The sequence below is a fragment of the Ciconia boyciana genome, chromosome 11, assembly GCF_034638445.1.
Source record: "Ciconia boyciana chromosome 11, ASM3463844v1, whole genome shotgun sequence".
NCBI classification, from domain to species: Eukaryota; Metazoa; Chordata; class Aves; order Ciconiiformes; family Ciconiidae; genus Ciconia; species Ciconia boyciana.
In genome coordinates this window covers 22216435-22222497 of record NC_132944.1, presented here as the reverse complement: position 1 = coordinate 22222497, position 6063 = coordinate 22216435, and positions in this window count along the sequence as shown.

Here is a 6063-nt window from a genome sequence, read left to right as displayed (position 1 = left end):
GGTACCAGTTGCAAAGACTGGTACAGAAGCAAAGATGGTTGCAGGTATCAGTTGCAAAGACTGGTGCAGATGCAAAGAGCTGCAGAAGAACCTGGTACCAGTTAAAGCCCGGACTGGACAAAAGAGGAAGAGCTTAGATTAGTGAAATGATGGAGAAAACCCTTCCAAACACAGATGATTTCTTTGGATGGGGAGGAAAGTGTCCTCTCAGGTCAGCCGCAGGACTGTGGGCCCTGGGCACATCAGCAGCTGGTGGGGCAGAGCACTTGCTTGCCCCAGTCCATTTCCTTTAACAGGAGACCCACATGCTGGGCTGTTAGGAGCAGACATTAATGGTGAGTTACAGAGTGTTCCTCAGCTCTCTTTTCTTAAAAGTTCCCTTTTTTCTTTCTTTTTACACAATATGAAAAACATTCAAAAACTGTGGGTGAAATTTCCTCCTTCCTCCTCTACTGCAGAGCGATCTGGCACTATCTATCACATACCTTTGTTACGCAGAGGATAACCTCGCACCAAGTTCCCGTGTCGCTTGCTAGCTTTCTTGGCATGACCAACAGCTGTGTCATGCAATAGTTGTTCGCGATGAGTTTCTGATCCTCTGTGGGAATGCAGCATTTTCTCAGACTGACGAGGCAAGATCCTGCCTGCCTTGAAGAACATACGAATCCTAGCGCTTGGGAAGACCAGTGTCAGCAGAGAGGTCCTTGCTATCCAGGCTGGACGCCTGCCTTTTGGCACCAATGAGAGCTACATTCACAGTGTCAGAATGAAAGTAGAAAGACAGCGGTAAGAAAGTGGCAAATGGAAGTATTGAGCGGTGGCTCTTGCGTTTTGCCTGGCCATACAGACATACACGCGCACACCTCCCCACCAGAATAAACACGTAGAGAAACCAGAGCGTAGTGCAGTGAGCAGCCCAGCACACTTAATTTCAGTAGCCTGTGAAGAAAACTGTATTCCTCATCTGACTGCTTATTTGATAATATCAAAATCCAATGAAAACCCATAGAAATGGAGCAGTTTGAAACCCAATGCCAGTCGTTCCCAATCACTAACATTGCTCTGAAGAAATCCATTCTCTGCCTTTGAGGGACCTTCACACAGGTGAGTGGATCCCTAAGGTTATAGTGACAGGTCTTAAGACATTTACCAGTGCAGAAACCTCAGCCTATGTCATGCACTCATCCCTCTAAACCAGGAAGTAAGAATGCCTCCAGCTTTGATTTTCTTCCCTTTGTGACATCTAATCTCTATTTACTAATCTTCCTGATCCAATCAGAGACAATAAAACATGGTATGTCTTACACCATCTCTTTGCTTTTGTCCTTGTTCCAAAAGGGACCCTCCCTTTCTCTTCTTAGTCCATAAAATGGCACAGTGAACAGAAATAGCAGGGATACAAAACACCTGCTGGCTGCTGATTTCGGGAGGGCCTGCAGAGAGGTCCCGGGAGCACTCTGGCTCAGCTGTAGTACCTACAAATCCTCGACATTAGCTGTGAATGTCTGACGTTCCCCACAGTGCCTAATGCATTCACCCTCTTCACGTGGATGCGCAGCTACTCCACCTCTGTCCATCTATGATACTAAAAGCTTGGGGAGAGCCTGCTCATTCCTCTGATACTTATCCAGCACATCTCAGCTCTTCAGAGTCCTGCAGTCCCTCCTCCTCATCGCTGGGCACAGCCCTGGGCCCCTTCTCTGCCTCTGTGCCCAGAGTAGCACCAGCCCACAGTGGCTGGACTGCTCAGTGAAAACTGACTGTCTGGAGATCCCTATGTAAAGCTGTTCTCTCTCAACTAGCTATACGCTTTCCTCTTGTCATCTTTGCCTTTCCAGACCAGTTTCCTCAAATTATCATTATAATATAACTTACTAAAATGAAAAAGGGGAACTAAAATGCAGTAAACACACAATATCTTGCTTTTGTACTCCAAGCTTTGTCACCCCTTTATCTTGTCTAAAGCAGATCCACCCTGCTTCTGCTGGCGTTTTGTTCATTAGACATCTTCTGCTATTGCATGACCACGTATGTATTTCCACTGGCAAGAGTACGGCCATAGGCTTTTGCCTGCCCTCTAATCCCCGCCTGCAGTACAAATACCACTCCGGTAATCTACTAATGCTTTCACCTTTGCAATCCTCAGCTGATTTCTAAGTCATACACCAGCAACACGTGAAAGCAAAAAGCTAGCTCTGGACAAGACTTGATCACCAGATACCAACCATAGGAAGCAACTGCAATCAGGTTATCTCACAGCAGATCTCCAGTCCGAGCTTCTGCTGAGGTGCAGAGGACACTGCCTATAGCGCAAGGGATTACCAGCATCTGTACTCACTGATAAAATGCAACTGCTGGAGGTTGAATATCTTAAAAAACCAAAGCACTGATAAAGGGTCTAAATGCAGCCATTGAAGCCTGAGCCCCACACAGTGGGTAGGGGCCAACCTGCAGTGCTGCAAAGCCTGATTCTGCCACGTCCCCTCACACCAGACACTGGAGACACGAACACATAAAAGAAATGGCTTTGGACTTGTTTGACAGCTTCCCCCTGCTCAATAGCAAGAGCCACAAAACCACTGCAGAGTTGTGATCCCTTTGATACTGGGAGGCGGCAATGCTGGCACCTTCTCTTAGATGCCAGCTCACTCCCTGATATGTGAAGGTCCAGATCTCTCCCTTGCTCCGCCTTTGAGTCAGCGTCCTACAGAGGCTATGGACAACATGCTGAGCCCAGGGGACATCCCTTAGACAAGTGCCTACACTGGCCCTGGCAAGACAGGCAGAGAGAAACAACCACATGCGGTGTAAGATGGGCACCACACAGCTTTGTGCTTACCCATTTGGCACCACCGTAGTTACCTGGATCCTGGATTGGTGGAAGCCAAAGCCCATGGAAAGTTCAAGTGTCACAGGACAAAGGAGTGTTTTGATGGTCCAGACTTTGGGCCAGGGGGCAGAGAGACGTCTACATCCTATTTATGACTGTAATCCCAAGAAGCTGTCACACAAATAGTGACCATCACCTGAGTCCCCTGCAGGACTCCCAGCTGGCCTCACCAGCTACAGAGGTTCTCCAACAACACCAACACCTTCCAACTTTTACAACCAGCGCTAAATACCAGCTAATTAATTTTTTACAGCTGCGTTGGAGGTACACCAGGCAATTTCATATGATGTTCTCAGTACTCAAGTAGAGAAGATGATCCAGGGAGTGAAGTAACTTCCCTGAGGCCAGAGTGAGTCAGTTACTTTGTCAGATCTGGGTTCCTCTAAACACGGACATTTCTAAAAGGTTTTTTAAACCGTAGGAATGGTATAAAAATAGGTACAGAGAGAGGTGTGCACAGCCAGCACAGAACTGCACAGGCCTTTGCAGAACTGGCCTTTCTTCAAAAGTCAAGGTTTTGTTAGAACAGTGTGTTACCAAAGCAGCAGTTCTGCAAGCTGTCACTTACCAAGCTCTGAAGCCTTTGCAGTGAAGGTCTGCTGTCTCTGAGACCTCCCAGCTCAGGACACTAGTGGGTTTGAAGCCATGGAGCCAGGCAGGACAGGCCGATGGCTGGCTGCGCCTGGAACGCTCTGCAGGAGCCACAGGTTGCGTGCCACCGATCCTCTCCGCACAGGGCGTTGTGCGATGGGGTGGACCAGCCACGTGAGCTCTGCAACCAGGCGGTTTTGTGGCAAAGGTGGCCATGTCATGCTGTTGTTCTACCCAGAATGTGTCATGGGACAGGAGCTCGGTGCCCCGTGACCACTGTGAGCAGGACACTTTATGGGACAGGTGACTCGCATGTTGATTCTTCCTTAACTGTGAGTCAGCGCCAAGAGGTGTCCCAAAGGCAGCAGCTCCATGGGTAGGAACCAGACTGGCTGCATGCATGCTCTCTGGGATCTGCAGGTCCATCCTGGGTGTGAAGGGGTGGTCTGCAGAGGCCCAGGGAGCTCTTCTGGGACCCTCCCTGGGAAGGACACAGACACATCCCACAGCACGGTTCCCTCCTCAAACACCAGCTACCTCTCTGCAAGCACAGGGTGCTGCATATTAGCTTCAGATCTATCTGCCTCAATTCTTTCAAGTCACAGATTTTCACAATCCCCTCTTGTCTGCTCTAAAAGGAGAAGTAAATTCCGTATCAATGGCAACCACGAGAAGCCTGTATAATTTTGAGTGCATGTTTTCGAAGGGGGTGACAAAGATACTCAGCCTTGAAGGATAAGGGTGCGTGGGCAGTGAGGTTTGCTTTGCTTTTATCTTGGACAACACTTTTCAATGCCTGGTGCCTCAGCAGCTGCATTTTTGACCCCAGGGAGTTATGACTCACTGTTTGCAAATCCCTGAGCCACCAAATTGAAGGTATGCCCCGCAAAGCACAATTGCCTAAAACTGACATGGTTATAGGTGGGTGTTAAAGCTTCAATTACTCTGTTCTAGCGCTCAGGGCTGGCTCCATATCCCTGCCTGCATTTCTGGCAAATAGAAAACAGCACCTCTTACTTTGTTCAGATGAACAGGATCTCTCTGGGTTGTCTCCTTCAGTGAAATCCTCAGCCAACCTGAGAGCAATCAGGCTACAAAAGATGCATTATCCCATCTACACCAGCACGACGCCAGCCTGAGGAACATCTGCTCTGCCCAATCTGCACTCCTGCCCTCTGCCAAATTGCTTCAGGCACCAGGGCCACCCCAACATCAGAGTCGGGGCTGGCCTGCTGGAGTACAGGGAGGAGGCTAAGGCTGCCTTTTAGCCCGCTTTCTGGGTGAGCTGTGTGGGGCTGCGTGCTCCGCTGCCTGCCATCCTTTCTGTTGGGGTGGATCACTTTGCTGAGCAATACCTGCGACTCGGGGAAAAACAAGGCAAACACCGTATCAGGCGTTTCTTAGCAGGCAGGTAGGAGAGCTATGTGCGAGGAGCCCGAGACCCACCAGTAAAGAAAAGAAGAAGAAAGAATGATCTTTTCTCCTCAAGTTTCTTTTTTTCCTTGATCATCAGTGTTTTTCTTATCAGGAAAGAGTGATTGCATTCACTGCTGCAGACCAATGCTGTTCACAGAGGGTTAATGCTCCCTCTTTTTGGGTCACACATCAAACAGCTTGTGGTGGGAAGGAATCACCACCAGCCATCTGGCAGGGCACGATGGCATTGTCTCTGGGGAAGGGGACACTGCGGACTGCCACGTACGAGGTCCATGAACAGCCAGGCTTGGGTCAGAGGTTTTGATTGAGCCTGGCAGGGGCACAGGGGCTGCCTTTGCAGGAGAAATATGAATCCCAGCTGGTACTTTGCAGAGCACCATCCAGGGAAGTCCCCGCCCACGGATTCCAAAATTTAGTAACCTGGTGAGAAACCTGCATTATCTCACAGCAAGCACAGCACAAGCACGAGGCTCCTGGAGGAAGCAGAAGGCACAGCAAGAGCTGCCAATCTGCAGATGACCCCCTCTTGCTGCTGCTAGTGGGATCCTCAACTTCCCACCGTCTGTGGCAGATTCTGCAAAACTGAGGCTTTAAAATCCAGGTTTAAACTCCATGTGAACAACGGGCTTCCAAGGTAAATACACCAGCAAGTGCTTTCCTTTCCAAAAACAACCTGAGAAAGAGGATGCATGCAAAGAGGATTCCATGCAAAAATGGAAACTCAGTTATTGTACTGAGAGCGGCCAGTGACGATTCCTCGCTGGGCTTCACTGACTCTGAGGACAGGATCGTGGCCCTGGGGCTGTACTGTTCTGAGGTGGGTCCTGGCACCACATTTGCAGGACCTTAAAGGGTCAGAAGGAAAAATGCATTACCACTTATCTGAGAGACTGGACACTAAATCACACCACGGTCCCACGGCACTTGGGCACTGAATTACTGCACAGCCTTTCTTTCACGTGGGGGAGACGCGTGCCACCTCTCCCCGTCCTTCACCCCGGGGACAAACGCCACCTCCTGCAGCAACCCCAGGGGATGCACTGAGCACCCCAGAGCCTGGCAGATTGACAGGACGGCAACGACACCGGGATGACACAGTAAAGCCTGCTGATCCCTGCAGCAGATCCTCGTAAGGTGCTCCATTA